The following is a 16,716-nucleotide window of genomic DNA, read 5'->3' as shown; positions in this document are numbered from 1 at the left end:
GGGGAGAGCAGACAGATGTTCAAAGAGGCAGAGTCATTCAACACCCGAATCAGCCATGCAGAGCTAGCTTTCTTTTTATTTTCTTCTTCTTCTCCCCCTCCTTCTCTTCTTCTTCTTCTTCTTCTTCTTCTTCTTCTTCTTCTTCTCTTCTTCTTCTTCTTCTTCTCTTCTTCTTTTTCTCCTCCTCCTCCTCTTCTTCTCCTTCTTCTGCTAAAGGAAGTTTGTGGACAAACTTGTCTTTTTTTTTTTTTTTTAATCAAACAAGCCACTTTATTTAACAAGCTGGTCCCTGTTGTTTAGAAATTTGAAAAACATAACATGCAATGCATCTAGTCTGGTAGGTTCATGAAGGCTACGCCACAAACCTTCATTGCAGGTTTGGGGCCTGGTTTAGTGACTGATCAAGGCATGAGCCTGGGAGACTGTGAGACTCTGAGGGTGGATGTGAGATGCAGAGGGGATGGGAGACAAAGAGCTGCTTCCAAGTGAGCCTACAAAACCATGCGATATAAAATTCCCAGGACAAAAAGCAACATGTGTGTGTGTGTGTATGTGTGTGTGTGTGTGTGTGTGTGTGTGTGTGTGTGTGTGTGTCTCACTCTGCTCCATACACAGGAGGACTGTATTAGTTACTTTTGCTGCTGTGATAAAACATCATAGCTAAAAGTGACTTCTGAGGGGGGAAAAAAAAGAGTTTATTTTGGCTTAGGGTTCCAGAAGGCTAGCGATCACTAGCGGGGAGAAATGCATGGCAGCAGGAGGCCAGAGCTAGAAGCTGAGTGATCACATCTTGACTGCACACAGGAAGCAGAGAGACTGAATGGGAAGTCAGGTGTAACTATAAACTCTCAAAGCCCACTCCCAGTGATGTACTCCCTCCAGCAAGGCCACACCTTCTAAGGGTTCCAGTAACCTCCCCAGAGGCACCACTCACTGGGGGTGAAGTATTCAGATGCCTGAGCCTACATGGGAGCATTTCTTATTCCAACTGTCACAAAGGTATAGAATGAATTGTAGGCCTCAAACCCACATGAGTCATCAAACCTGTGGCTTTCAAACTTCGATCCATCACCTGGCAGAGACCTTGGCTGGCTATCAACACCCACTTCAACCTCCTTTCCCTGCCATCTCCGCCAGAATCTAGAAAGTTAAGGATGTTGGAAGGACCCTGCTGTTTGAGATTACAGTCCTCCCTGTTTGGACAGCCATTCTGAGCTTGGTATTTAGGTGCAGGACTCCCTCTCCCCAATAGGACCTCTGGCTCTCTGCCTGACTTCATCTGCAGAGTGCCTTTAGACACAGATGCCCCTAACCACCTTTGATATATGACCCTTGCCACAGCTCCCTGCTATCTATCACCTCCACACCTATAGGATAATTAGGTACTATGTTCCCGTTCATATGATAGAAGCGTGCTGCCAAATACAAACTAAGCATTCTAGAAGTGCCTGGTTTCAACAAATTATGAACACCTATCCTGGAAGCTCCCACCCACTCCTCAAGTCCTATGTAGACTTTGTTCTCCCTGAGTAAAGCTGAACTAGCTCCTGAAGTGGTTCCCGGAGTGTTTGATGTCTGTCGTGCTTACGGCCATCCAGGCCCTGCGTCTCTTCTGCTCCCCTTGTCTCAGTGGGTTGGTGGCCATCAGGCCCCCAGGGAAGAGGAGAACCACAAAGGCTCTTCATTTTACACCCTGATAGGCAGCTAAGGATGGCCATGTGACAGTTCTGGCCACTAAGCTTGTTGGCAGAAGTCTCTGAGGTATTCACTGTGAGAAAAGAAAGTGTGCCATCATAAGAAGATGTTTGTCTTTCTTTCTTTCTTTCTTTCTTTTTTTTTCTTTTGTCCTTCAGGCTTTTCTCCCTTCTTTCCTGGCCTGGTCCTGAGGTTTCCACAGAACCGTCTGCCACAGCAGCCGTGAACCGGTGACCTCAAGGCTGGATCTTTTCTTTTCCTTCAGCTGTAAGGATCAAGCTTAAGCCATCATGCGTGATTAGCACATGTGCTGCCCCCAGACCCACGGGTTTCTTGTTATTCTCATCGCTCAGGCTGCTCCAGTTGGGTTTTTTAATTACTAGGCCTAAACACAAAGAGAATATGTGTTATGCCTGGCATCGCCGAGCACTTTGCCAGCGCCGGAGCCTTTAACACATACCAGCCACCACACAGTGTTGAATGGACAGCGACATTTATTGACCACATACTTTGTCAGGCACAGTTCCATGGTACACAGAAGTCAACTCTTGCCCTTCACCTCATCATCAACTCATCTTCCAGATGGAAAGTCCAGTCCTAAGAAACTCTGCAACTGGCACTCAGCTAACAGGGCACTTCCCTCACCGCCACCACCCAGGCATTTCTTGCTCTGATCTCTTTAACAAAGTTGCTTTCTGTCTTGGATACTGTTCTATTGTTGTGAAGAGGCACTCTAACCAAGGCAGCTTGTAAAAGAACATTTCAGAGGCTGAATCTAGGATCATTATGGTAGTGAGCACGGCAGTAGGCAGGCATGGCTCTGGGGTCGTAGCTGAGGGCTTAAAACTGATCCACAAGCAGGAGACAGAGATAGAGACTGGTGTGGGCTTTTGAAGCCTCAAAGTCCACCCTGGGTGACACACCTCTTCCAACAAAGCCACACCTCCTAATCTTTCCTAAACAGTTCCACCAAATGGAAACCAAGCAGTCAAACATTTGAGCTTACAGGGCCATTCACGTTCAAGCCACCAGTCTCAAGGGACATCTTCTGACCCTGCACCATCACCACCTTCTGGGAATTTTCTAGAAAGTCGCATTCTTCATTCTCATCCCAGCCCCGCCCCTCATCTGTGTTCCAGTCTGTGACTCTGCTGTGTGTGAGGGTTTGCAGACTACTTATTTTCTGCAGGTGGAGCCTCTGTCCTTCCTTCTCCTTTGACCCTCCTCACTCCTCTTTGGGCTCTAAAGCCCATGGTCATTTAGTTCTGCGGCCATCTTTATGTACTTTTATGTCATTGTGCCCTATGTTCATGTTTGTCATGTCCTTGCAGTTTACCAAAACTCAGTGGAATCTGTCCCTACAATGCTGTGAATGCGTCTTTCTAAGCTGGGTTGTCTCAGTCCTGCCTCAGGCCGCACTTGGTTATTTGCTATTCCAAACTCTCTGGCCTCTTTTTCGCAAATGTCAAGGCACTTTCTAGATCCCACCCTGAGAAGTGATCCCATCTTTCTCCTATCTCTTTTTTCTTTGTGATGACTCATCATAACTGCCAACTTGATTAGATTGAGAAACACTCAAGAGATTAGTGAAGCACACTTTTGGGCTTATCTATGATTTCGTCACACAGACCACTGGATCATGAGACCCAATGAACATCTGACCTAATGAACAGGTCGGAGAACTATGAGGAGGTGGCAATGAAAGATAGAAAGCCTACCCTGCACTACTTAAGATTCACTGAGGCCCCTGTGAAGTATGGGCAGAACCCTCAGACCAGCAAGGTGGAAAAAAGGGAGCACAAGGCCCCTGGCCTCATGAGAAAGGAAATGCAGTATTTTCTGAGCCGTCCACGAGGGGTAGAAGCCAGCCCTTGTCTGAGTTGCCATGATAGGGAGTGTTAAGAAGCCTGTTTTGTTTTGTTTTGTTTTGTTTTGTTGAGACAGAGTCTACTCTGTGTAGCCTTGGATATCCTGGACTCATTTTGTAGACCAGGCTGGCCTCGAACTCACAGCTATCAGCCTTGTCTCTACCTCCTGAGTGCTGGAATTCAAGACGTGTGCCACCACACCTGGCAAGAAGCTATTTTGCACCAGTGCACACCTGTAATCCCAGTACTCAGGAGGCAGAGGCAGGTGGGTCTCTGTGAGTATGAGACCATCCTGGTCTATAAAGCAAGTCCAGAACAGCCAAGGCTAACAGAAAAACCCTGTCTCAAAAAAAAACAAAAAACAAAAAACAAAAAAACAAACAAACCAAAAAACCAAAACCAAAAACAACAACAACAAAAACAAAAACAAAAGAAGGAGGAGGAAGAGAAGAAGGAAGAGAAATAATAATAATAAGAAGCTGCTATTTATGTAACTGATTGAGCTGAGCAAGAGGAAACTAGGAGAATAGAGAGAAGGACTTTTAACTCTAAGAAAGGATGAAAATTGTTGATTCTGTTTTTTGCAAGGTTACAGGGAGGGCAAAAACAGGTCCTTCCAGAATGGAAAGTCCAATTCTTTTAGCAGAGAGACCAGATCTCTCTGGTCTTATTTCTCCAGGTAATGGGCGGGGGCAAAAGAACCTCCCTCTCCAAGATGTGAGTCCAGCAAAGGCCCTGTCTGACTCAGAGTGGCTCAATAAAGAATCCCTTTTGTGGTGACCCTCCTACCTCATTTGTTCTCTCTCTCTCTAACTCTATCTATCTATCTCTATCTATCTCTCCCTCTCTGTCTCTGCTCTCTCTCTTTTGTCAAGACAGGGTTTCTCTGGCTATCCTGGAACTTACTCTGTAGACTAGGCCAACCTTGAACTCACAGAGATCCATCTGCCTCTACCCTCCCCCCCCCCCCCCCAGTACTGGGATTAAAGACATGCACCACTACTGCCCAACAGATTCAAAGTATTCTGGGCAAAAGAATATTTGTTCTTCATACACTCAGGCAAAACACCAATGCACATAACATTTTTAAATGTTTATAAAGAAAAAACTATAAAAATTGCTATTGTATATCGTGATGGTGAGTGTTGGATGTTAACTTGACTGGCTAAAAGCTTCCCAGACAGCTGGTGTAAGCATATAGCAATGCTAAGAGACGCTGTCTAGTGTGAGGTTGTTAGGTCCTTGAGGATGTTAGCTTCGGAAGGAATCCATGTTGTTCCCCTGGGACCCGCGGGTGTGTTCTGGGAGAGTTGTTATAAAAGAGAAAGACTAGCCCTTCCCGGTCTCTCTTCAGACAAACACTCTAAAGACAGTGAGAGATGAGTGCTTGGGGGGAGGGGGGAGGAAAATGAAGCAAGGCTCATGTGCGCGTTCTGTGCGGTGTGTGCCTGTGTGTGCACTCGCCTGAACACTATGTGGTGTGCACCCGTGTTGACAGAAGTTGGCAGGGAGTGGCAGGAGGGCTATGGAAGGAAGGCCCTCAGTGGGAACTACGTAAGAAGGCTGAGTGTCGAGAAGAAGAGAGTGAGGGTGGAGTTTGGCCAGCTTGGTAGTGGGAAGAGAAAGAAAGGAGAGCAGTAATGTATGGGATGACGAGCAGGGTGAAGCGCTCATCTGTGGTGCGAACCCTTTCCCAAGTACCAGAAATGTACAGACCCCATCCCTTTATGAGTTTCTCTGACTAACAGGAGGGGAGAGAGACACTGTCTGAGTGCAAATAATAAACACATGATTTCATGGTTTAACGTAGCTGCGATATCGCGTGCATGTTTTGACTAGAGATGGTCCAGCTGATTGGTTTGGGTTCAGTTTGCACAGAAGGTCACCGAGCAGTGAAATGCCATGGCCTACGTCAGCCATTACATTTGACACTGAGTAGAGTGGGGAAACTGGGCAGATAGCTGGAGCAGAGCAAGGCGTACTAGAGGGAGTCCAGACAGTGGCCTGGACTGAAAGGTCAGGGGTTGGGAAAGGAAAAGGTAAACGGCCCAGCCCAGCAGTGTTGTAAAGGGAGCACTGTGGGTAGTAGTGAGTTTGGTTTTTGAATACATGACCTTTGAAGTATTCTGTGAGACCTAAGAAGAAGCCTTCAATAGACAGTTTAAAGGAGGCCAGGAAACCAGCCAGTTAGAAATAAGCTGTGGGCCCAGGGATCTGTCCTTCCAGCAGAGGACAAAGAGTGGGTGATGTGAGCCAAAGAGGGCACAGAGTGAGACCCACTAGAAAGGAGACCGATGGTGACTCTGAAAATCCCCCCAGGGATCCCTTAGGAAGGAGTTGGGGAAAGAGACCATGGAGGGACCTCCACCCCAGGCTTGGGCTCTGACCATTCCAGGGAGGTCTGACTCTGTCTGTGGGGTAGACACCAGCCACACGGAGCTGCCTTGGATGGTAAGGGGTGAGGGGATCACCAGGCCAGCAGGATCCCAGCTGCTGACTTCCCACAAGGAGCCAGGCCACCTCTGGCTGTGTTGTCATGGCCACTGCTGACTGTACTGTGCCCCAGGCTTCATACTGTTTCTCTGTGCTCTCTCCTCCAGACTCAGAGACCATGGGAAAAAAGAAACAGGGCATGCGCCTTCTCCCTAGCCAGTGTGCAAGATCCAGCATGGCTGGATGTACTGAGCTCTGTCTACAGATCTAACCCCAGATTGAAGGATCCTTTGACCCCTTAATACAGAGTTCTGATTTTATACCCGCCTTTTTCTGAGAGTAAGATGCAGGCTGGCCTCAACATTCAAGGCTAATACAGTTTGTGTCCATGTTACCTAGCTGTGCCACTGCTGTCTTCAGCTTGTGCCTCCTCATCCACTGTCCACTCTTTTCCTGGGAGGCCACCCCTCCCAGTCAGTGTGGAGTAATGGAAGGACATCTGTGAAAGGAGAACTGGGCCAAGGATTTATTACTGTCCAAGTTATAATTGTCCAAGTTGCTTTTAAATTTGGAAAGACCACTATCATTTCCTTCCTAGGAAACAAAGATTTCAGACCCCTTAAGTCTCCCTGTGCAGGGAGTCTTTGAAATGATAAGTGTCCCTGGGGTTGTTGGTGTCAAAGCCTCCCTTAGCTCTGTCAGTCCTTACAAGCTAAGCTTGGTCACCTTTTTTCAACACACCAATGGAAGAGACCAGCAACAGTGCAAAGCAAAGAAAGGAGATTTTTATCCCATGTGGTAAGACTAGAGATGGGAACAAAGAGGCCCAGGGACCCCCATATCCATCTTTGGAGTCTTGATGTGAGGTTCGAGTTTAAATTTATTTTATGTGCCTAAATATATATTTGTGCACTACATGCATGTCAGGTGCCCAAAGAGGCCAAAAGAAGGCATTGGATCGCCTGTAACCAGAGTTATGGACAACTGTAAGCAACCATGAGGGTAACTGGGTACCAAGCTCAAGTCCCCTACAAGACTGACAAGTGTTCTTAATGCCTGAGCTATCTCACCAGCCCAAGGTTTAGTTTTAAATAGAAGGCAGGAGGCAAGCAGCCCTGGTCAAGGTCAGTTCTGCCCATCACTGCCCGTTTGTATCTAGGCTGGAGCCTGTCCCATAAAACTGTCTAACTAGCTTCCAGAACTGAGTGAAGTCTCTTCCTGGAAGACAAACGCCTCTGGATGACACCAGACCCTTTAGCCTTTCCCCTCCTCCAACATAGCATTCTTAGGGAAATTCTAATTCAATGGAGACCATTCCTTAATAGCCAGAAGGGCACAAGTGTGTCCTTGTAGATATCCACTGCTTCCAGGATGGTGACAGCAACACTTGTAAGCCAGTTTGTCTCGGGTAGAGTGGCACACGGTGAGTTTTCTGTTATGGTCTATAGAGTGTACTCTGGGCCCCACTGGTCCTCAGGAGGTCACATGACCACCTGTGGCCACTCAGGCCAGCCAGCCTCTCCAAATGCTGCCCTCCTCGGTCCCTAGCACACACATCTTCAGTGGAAGCCTCCTCCACATCATTTCCTATCCATTTCCAGGGAAGTTAAGCTCAGACATCTTCAAAGATGTTAGCTTCCCAGATCAGCTTGGGATGGTGAACCCTGCCCAGTGGACTTGCAGGCTTTACCTCTCTACCAATAGAACAGTCACAAGATCCAAGGGCAACTGGAGAGCTAGCAGCGAATTAGGTGGATGACACAAAAGCAATTTAAATGTAGTCCACTTCCCAAACCCATCTCCCCATTAACCAGTTTGTGAAGATGCCTACCATGCCTCAAAAGCCACCCAACATTCGGTGTGTATTGTAAAAAAGAAACTAGGATTTAAAAATACCTGATTTTTACACATTTTACAAGAGATACATCCTGTGAAGGCTGCTAGGGGCTTGAAGGCACCTGTGCACATGTGAGGTCCTAAACCTTAAACACGACAGTCCTCACTGCCTGGATCTCCACTGGGTAATTGTCTAGTTGTGTCCTTGGTTTCTGTTTCAAGACAGCTTGCTTTGCATAACTCTCTCCGTCCCGGTCACTATCTTTTTGTGCCTAGAGGTGACAACACCCGGGCTCCAGGTCTAATTCCCTGCACTGTTTGTGGTTTTCCTAGATCACAGCTTTGCCAATAACCCTCCTGGAACGATCCCACTTGAACCTTCTTCACACACGTGTACACACACACACACACACACACACACACACACACACACTCCATTCCTCTCAGGATTTCTAGCTGCTATATCTTCTTTCTCCCCAGCAACTACCTGACTTTCTCCCTTGCTTCACCCCAAGTTCCAGGTTCATTCACTGTCCCAAACTACAGCTTATCCCACCTCCCTGTCATATAGATGCCCTCAGCAAATCCTACCCATCTTTCCAGACCCAGGTCATCCCACCCTCCTCCCAGGAAGCCACTACCGCTAAGCGCATCCATTAGGGAGAGATACTGTCAAAAAGAGGGAGGTTCCTTCCTTCCCCTGGACCAGTGAGCTGGGATCCCCTGCATCTGTGAGTATGGGAACAATTAGGTTGGCTGGGTGCCCTGCACAGATCATTTCCAGCCCCGGCGCCAGAAGGATTGTGCAGAAATGCAAAGCCGGGCATCAGTGCGTCCTTCTCGCAAGCCTGTCTTAAAGGACAAGTCACGTCTTGGGCTTGGAGAAGATGGCCAGGAGACTGCAGGGACCCCTGGGGAAGAGCACCCTGGTTTCCTTCTCTTAGGCTGCAGGAAATGTTTCCTTGGGGGAAGCATGGGAACAGCTTCAGCCGGGTAGTAAAGCAAATGGATCCTGGCTGGCAAAGAGGCAGAAGGGGCTCCCGACCTTTTCTTCCCCAGGGCAAAATGGCATGCAGGCCCCTGCAAGCTGCCCAGAGGGAAGGTGGCTGTGGGACCAGGTAAGTTTTGAGAGTAAGCAAATTGTTGTCAGAAGTTTCTTGTCACCAAGAATGCTGGAGATCTGCTTAGTGTTTTGGGGGCGGGGGTTGAGGAAAATACCGTGGAGTGTGGGACCCAGCTTTCTGCTTCAACTTTCTAGGTCTGTGTGCCAAAATGCAGGGGCTTTCAAACCATGGAAGAACCAGATGTCTGAGGAACCCTTTGCTGACTGCTTTAAAATTAGGCCACATCTTTTTTTTTTTTTTAAATCTTCTTCGTAAAAGTAGAGAGATATGGTTTGAGTGTGTGTCACCCCCTTTCCACCCGAAGTTCATGTGTTCGATTCTTGGTTCTTCCACACGGTGATGTTGGTGGTAGGTTGTGGCGAGGGAGTCTGGGGCATGGAGTTAAAGCTCTCAGGAAAGGAAGAAAGGCTTTCTCAGGATGGCTTCTCACCCTTGCTGGCCTGGGATAGCTACAGCAAGCGCTACAGTGAGGCCGTCTCTCAGGTATTGTCTCTTTTGTCACTAAAAGGCTACCCTTTCCAGATGCTGAGCAGATGCCAAGCACTGTGCTCCTGGATTTGGAAACCTCCAGGTCTGGGAACCAGAACAAATGCCAGTTTCTGTACAAACTGCCCGGTTCCAAGTATTCTGACTAGGACAGTATGCTTATCTGAAGGAAAAGGGTGGGATGGGGTGGCCACTGTCTTCTCATCAGAGTGTGTGGGGATGAGGGTGGTGGTGACCATGTATATTATGTGGACACATTATTGGATATACAATGTATGCAAGCACATATACATGCATGCACATTATGTATGTGTGCATACCATGTGTATATATGTATATGTAGGTGTATATATGTCTACACACATGTATACACACATATACATATATGTACACATATATACACATACATACATTCTACACCTCCATATATATAATAAATATAAATATATTATAAATATAAATAAATAAATAAATATATATATATATATATATATATATATATATATATATAATACACACACACACATCATAGCCAAATGGTTCGTACTTATCAGACATAAATGGAAAGATCACTCACTGCTGACCACAGGCAGATCTGTGATCGAACATCCCATTCTTAACCTTGCTCTGGCCTTAAAGCGAGCTGGTTTTCTATGCCGAGCCTCCATGTCCTGTCTACAAAGTGTTAACCAGCAGATTAGATGATATCCTATCACTCTAGCAAAACCAACCCAGGCCATGAGGAGAGCGGACAGTCTCAGTGTTCCTGTCGGGGGAGTTGGTTCCCCTTAGAGCAGCTCCAGAGTGAAGCCCACAGGCCCAAGCCTTAGCCCTGGGTTCTGCCTTTCGGGGTCTGTGCAATCTTTGATGAGTTGCCTTGTTTCTCTGAGCCCTGGCTTCGGGTAAACAGAAGGTTTCACACCTAATCAGGCCCTTGGGCTCACATGCTCAGACCAGCTTCCTCAACCTGATTTGGAGTACAAATCCTGAAGTGTCCGGGTCTCACTCTGCCAGCCCCAGCTGAGGAAGTAGGTACTTTGAGCCTTCCCTCTGAGACATTCTATGCCGGATGAACCTTTGTCATCGTATTTCCCAACTCAGAATGTACCTCTAAATGTAATCTCCCAGGCTTAAACAGCAAGAAGACATAGAAAATGAGACTCCTGGGGCTTCCTACGTTTGGGCTGTTGCCTTTTTAAGCTGAATCTGGGGCCCTGACCCTGCTCTTCCCTCGGGATAACCAAGATTGACCGAATTGTCTCTGGCCCACCAGGAGGAGGAGGAGGAGGGCCCATCCCTTTTTGGCAGTCCACCTTGACCTTGAAGCAGAAGCACTTTCTGTCGAGTCTGGTTTTCAGGTTGCACACATTCCGCCTTTGTGCCAACTTATTGCTAACAGAACATGACGCACCATGACTTCCTTGAAGCCAGGAGCTGGAGAGAAAGGCGTGTTCGCAAGCGAACAGGTAGAACCGGGAAGGCCTGAGGGCTACGGATCAGGCAAAGCCAAATTTCACTCTGGGTTGGCTTATTTTTAGCCACGTAACCTTGGACACATCCCTAACCGCCCTGAACTCGCACTTCCTCCTCTGTGAGTGCCTAGTGCCAGTGTGTTCACGTGACACAGACGGACTATCCACGGGGCAGTGGGCTCGGCACGGAGGAGGCTTGGTGTAGGCCGGCTCTTTCCTTTTCCACTCACAAAGACATCGAGAGAAAAAGCACGTTAGAAGCCTTCAGTCTGGTGACATCACGGAGCCATTGTACCGTGCCCGCACTCTGCTCCCCGCAGCGGCACTCCTCCCCCAGCCCCATGTCCTCTCTGATTTGGTTGCAGGCCATCACACCTCCTCTGTGCTGATGATGCTCCCACGGCGGACTGCCTGGACCACCCTCTCTGCACACTCAAGCCGGTCTGTTTTTGTAAGAGCTGGTGCGTTGGCGCGGATGTACCTCTTCCTTCTAGCTAGAGGTGAGCAGCCAGTCTCCTTGCTACACCTGCCCCACGCTGCCTGCTTCTGGCACTACTCCCTCTCCCAGGACTGACCTCTTTGAGAAATATGTAGTATAAAATGTCTCACCCTGGAACCCTTCAGGGTGCTCACGGAAGAATCTCTGCGGCAGAAGAAGAAAAGGACAATCCCTCTCGGCACACCTATTGTGTGACGGGGCCCCTGCAGGCCCTGCTTCCCAGAGGCAGGAAATGAAGCTGGCTGGGGCTGGGAATGCTGCTCTGGGCACAGCTACGTGGCCAGTGCTTCGCCTACACCACTGTTCAGTGTTCACAATGATTCTCCTGCAGTGCTCTAACCCTCAGCTTGTAGATGAAGACGTTGAGGCCCAGAGAGAGAAGCTGTGTTTGAGGCTCACCTCAAGGTGGGCTGTGGTCTCTGTGCTGTACTTGTGATGGGTGTGACAGTGGCACCTTTTTTTCTTGTCCTACGCACCCTTTCCCCTTCTCCTTCCTCCTCTTCCTCCCTCCTCCCTCCTCCCCCCTCCCTCCTCCCCCTCCTCCCTCCTCCTCCTCCTCCTCCCTCCTTTTTCTCCTCCTCCTCCCATCATCAAGACAGGGTTTCTCTGTGTAGCCTTAGCTAGCCTGGACTCACTTTGTAGACCATGCTGGCCTCGAACTCACAGAGCTCTGCCTGCCTCTGCCTCCCCAAGAGCTGGGGATTACAGGTGTGCTCATCTGTAGCTCATCATTTTAGCTTCTAGCACTCCAAATCCTCTTGAGGAGCAGAAAGAAACTGACTGACTGAGTCTAAGAGCTCCTGGTTTGGGGTGGGGAGGATGGGAGGCAGACAAAAGATTTTTGTTTTCGGTTTGGGGCTCCTTTTGAAGAGCTCTTCAAGTAATGCAAGGTCCAGTGTTGAGTCAGAACTATTCCTTTGGCCTGCCCTGTCTCCCTTGTCCTGTCCCCTGGGTTCCTGCTGTTCTTGGTGGAAAGGTCCCCTAGTGTGGTAGGGCTGAGGTCAGCTGTAGAGAAGCCCACTGTCTGCTCCTGGCCAGTGGGCTCAGTCAGGACATAGCTAGGTATCTCCACCCTGCTGCTGCTCCATCCTGCTGTACCCTATATCTCAGTACACGTAGCTCTCGCCAGCACAGGTGGCAGGACTCGGCCTGTCCCTCGTGATACGTACGTGTGGACAGTTTTCTTCCCAACTTCTCTGCATTTCCCCGCCCCCCATAGAACCCATGCCCAGTGGCCAGAGTGCCCAATAGCCTGCTGCCTTCCCCAATGGGTCTCTCAAGGGCTTCTGAGGCAGGCTGGGTAGCAGTAAGGTAGGAGTGGTCCTGCCTCAGGCCCATCCAGAGCCAGTGGTTCAGCAAGGCGAAAGTCAGATGGGCCCATCGCACATCTCCAGGGCAGCCTCCTCCTAGCATTCCTCACACAGGAAGAAGTACAAACTGCATCTCTAAGCGTCCCCAACCCCGGCCCCAACAGCTGACCTTATTCCTAGCTTTGTCTTTGGAGTTCACGCCTGCCAGTGAGCTGGGCTGCCGTGCCTGCTCCTGCTCTTCTTTCTACTCTCATGGCCCCCTCTACCGGAGTCCGCTACCTTCCCGCCGTAGCCACCCTGACCTGAGGGCTTCTCTTACTTTCCACAGTGTGACAGGGACCTTCCTAGCTCTCCTCCTTCCTGGAATGCTCTTATCACCTTTTCTAGAAGCCATTGTGGCTGTAAAGGAGAGTAGGCAAGTATGTTCCCCATACCACCTGTGGCACTAGGAGCCACCAAATGCACTGGTCCAACCCTAAACCTTTGATTTTCAACCACCACTTTAAAACCTGGGCTGCAGAACTGCCGTGGAGTAAATCTGGAGTTTGAACCCAGGTCTCACCCAACCTTAAGATCTGAGTTTTTCTATTTAACCATTTCTTTCTCTGTCTGAGAAGAGCCTTTTGTCGCTCCAAGACGGCTGGGTTTGCATTCTACAGCAGCAAGCACACAGTCCTGGGCTCCACTTCAGCCTCGGCTATTCCAGGCTTGCTCTCTCTCTCTCCCCACAGGGATCTCCAGTATAGACTCAGCTACAAGCTTTCAGAATGGAAATGCAAAGCACATCTCTCTGAAAACGCTTGTATGTAGGCTTCTCTGTTTTGGCTCACTTAAGGCAGACCTGAGTGGCCTTTTAATAGGTTTGTTTTGTGGTCGGTTTATTCCTCAGATGGGGTGAGTGGATTTCACTTAGCTGTGTAAAGAAGGCGAGGCGGTTTGTGAGCCAAGTGGAGAGGCTGGTGTCAGAGGAGCTGAAGGATGCTCAAGTTTCCCATGGGTCTCACTACCCCCCCCCCCACACAGTCCACTTGGAAGCCTTCATGCTGCTTTGCCTGGTCGGTGGCTTTGATTATGATTTTCTTTCAGCCTCTCGGGATCTGTTTAACTCACCTGGAAAGCTGCATAATCTTGACAAAGCTCAAGACGATTGATTGATTCCTTGTTGCTGCTGCTAGTTTATAATAGCAAGGTGAAAGAACTGGTGTTGTACACTCTACTGTAAAAAACCATATGTAACTGTGATGGCTGCTCTTGGTTGTCAACTTGACTACGTCTGGAATTCACTAAAGCCCAGTTGGCTGCATGCACGTGTGAGGGTTTCGTTTTTGTGTTTATTTTTTCCTTAATTAAATCATTTGAAGTGGGAAGCCGCATTTTTTAAAGGCAGGTCTTTTGAGGTGGGAAGATGCACCTTTAATCTGGGCAGCACCTTCGGCTGACCGCCAATACGAAGAACACGGAAGAAGGAAGCTTGCTCACTTTTTGCCTGCTTGCTCTGTCTCTCAGTGATGAGTCTATTCCTCCACTGGCGTTAGAGCCTAATTTCTTTGGGATCCTGGTATACACTGAAGAACAGCAGAGAGTCCTCCTCATGAGCTGAACAACTACTGGATTCTTGGACCTTCTGTAGGCAGTACACATTGTTGGACTAGCTGGACCATAGCCTGTAAGTCATTCTAGTAAATTTTCGTGTGTGTGTGTGTGTGTGTGTGTGTGTGTGTGTGTGTGTGTGTGTGTGTGCGTGTTCGTTCTATAGGTTCTGTTCCTCTAGAGAACCCTAAGGCAGTACCTTTACCAGTAAATAGTAGTAGAGAGTTAGCCAGGCGGTGGTGGCGCACACCTTTAATCCCAGCACTTGGGAGGCAGAGGCAGGTGGGTCTCTGAGTTCAAGGCCAGCCTGGTCTGCAGAGAGAGTTCCAGGGTAGTCAGGGCTACACACAGAAACCCTGTCTTGAAAAAAACAAAACCACCATTCCGTACTCCCAGCTGCTCCTGCCACCGCTGCGGTAAACTGCACCAGGAGTGCTCTCCCCTCTCGTAGACCAGGCGGAGTGGATGGAATCACAAGAGTCCTGGGTTCCTCGTCCTTCAGGAACTGCTAATGAGCTCAGAGTGAGGTCTGTGCACAAAGCTCCCGATCTCACCCAGGGTGTGGAAGAACCTTTCCACTATGTTACAAGTAGCTCCTTTTAATGAGACTTAATTTAATGAGATTGCCAGTACCAGACAGCAGCAGAAATTCGGGAATTCCAAAGCCCGCGGTGATACCGCATTGTTACAGCCCCTCGGTCAGCAGAAGATGTGGGTGAACACCTGTGCCTGTTAATTTCACGGCCAGAACACAGGTCTGGCTGCTGCTTCATTGGTGGTCAGCTGCTAGCCCTGCTGACAAGGCAGGCAAGGGCAGGCTTCAGCAGCAACCCAGGCAGTCGCCAATCTCGGGAGTCCAGCAGCAAACTCTTCAGGGAGGAGGGAATCCCTCCCTTCCCCGGAATAAATGATGTGGTGAAATAGATGATGGCAGCCCCTTTTATTTCGTGTGAAACAGGGACTTATAAACCTAGGGCAGTGGGAGGGTGAATGTGTTTGATTTGCTGGGGCTAGGGGTCCAGGGATGCTTCATTTGCATGTAGCAGCACAGTCCTATCATAAGAGGGGGATGCAGTACTTAATATCCTATGGGAATGGGGCTGGGGGAAGAACTCCAGGTATGGTTAGAGGTATGGGAAACAGTCATTGGTTGAAAGTCAAGACACCAAGACATCTCATTAGCATAGGGTGGGTATTTCCAGGAATCCTGAGGTGCACACTGAGGTTTGGGGTTTTATTTGTTTGTTTGTTTGTTTTATTTCTCTGTGTATCCCTGGCTCTTCTGGACTCTGTAGACCAGGCTCGCCTCGAACTCACAGATATCTGCCTGCTTCTGTCTCCGCCAGTGCTGGGATTAAAGGTGTGCACCACCAACTCTGGAAAGGGCTGGGCTTGTGATCTCCCTGAGGGCTATGTGACAGACACTCCTTTAGAGGATCTGGTCTCCTCAGATCAGGGAACGAGGAAGAAACCCAGCTGAGGATGGGAGTCCATCGGCTAGGACTGAGCTCAGGGGCTGCACTTAATGCCAGACTTTGACCTTAACAGCAGGCTCTGACACAAAACAAACAAACAAATATTTTTTTAAAAAAGTAGAGAGAGTTGAGGCCATTTCCCTGGTCATTCTGATCAATCTAAACTATATTTGCGACAATGTGTCAGGGCATAAGTTTTCTTTTCTTTCCCCTTTTTATTTTAAAGACAAAATTGGGATTTTCAAATAGAGGCAAAAAAATATTGGTCCTCCTTAAGTGGCCTTCGTTCCTTTGATTAGCTTGGAGAAACTCAGTCTCTAGGAATTTACGTTAGCAGACATTTATTGCATTCCTAATGCATGGAAAGTAGGCCTTGGGAAGATCAGATTACAAGAGAAATTGAGGCAAGGGCACGGGCCTCAGGAAGTATCTATTCTGCCTAGGAAGGTACTCCCTGCCTTAGCCCCGCCCCTTCCCTAGTGCCCTGCAGCCTAGTTTCTAGGGCTCCCAGGACTATCTCCGTCCTTTCCTTCTGCACCCTGAAGTCTTAGGCCTATGCTTTCTCTAACACATCTCTGTGCCTGTTTTAGTCATCACACAACTAGGCTTACCATAGTTAGCAAGTTAAAAAATAAAAGAGAGTACAGTTGGGCATGGTGGCATTGGCCCACAATCCCAGCATTCAAGAGGCTGAGGCTGGAAGATGAAGAGTTCAAGGCCAGCCTGGGCTACAGAGCAAGACTCTGTCTCCAAACAAGCAGATAAGCAAATAGGGGACACACTTATATGAAAAATGGCCCTCTTTTTTTTTTTTTTATCTGAATACACGTTTGCTACATTTTATGAGGTAATCCCGACTTACCTGGGTGAATCTCCTGATAGCACAGGGATGTCCCCTGATCCCAAGACTCAGTCTCTGTCACAGTCT

At 48.6% G+C, this 16,716-nt stretch overlaps 1 long non-coding RNA gene across 2 annotated transcripts; it reads left to right on the top strand.

The window, feature by feature from the left end:
- Nucleotides 1-8,631: 8,631 nt before the first annotated feature.
- LOC311608567 lies at nucleotides 8,632-15,223 on the top strand. Of its 2 annotated transcripts, none has more exons than XR_014783015.1 (3): nucleotides 8,632-8,950; nucleotides 11,280-11,414; nucleotides 13,810-15,223. It is a non-coding gene; the product is annotated as an uncharacterized lncRNA (long non-coding RNA). The 2 variants fall into 2 exon arrangements; XR_014783016.1 differs by lacking the exon at nucleotides 8,632-8,950 and adding an exon at nucleotides 11,023-11,186.
- Nucleotides 15,224-16,716: the final 1,493 nt, after the last annotated feature.

Source organism: Acomys minous, assembly GCF_964271855.1.
Source record: "Acomys minous genome assembly, chromosome: 11".
NCBI lineage: Eukaryota > Metazoa > Chordata > Mammalia > Rodentia > Muridae > Acomys > Acomys minous.
The sequence above is the reverse complement of the archived record's forward strand: the minus strand, read 5'-3'. Positions and strand labels throughout refer to the sequence as shown.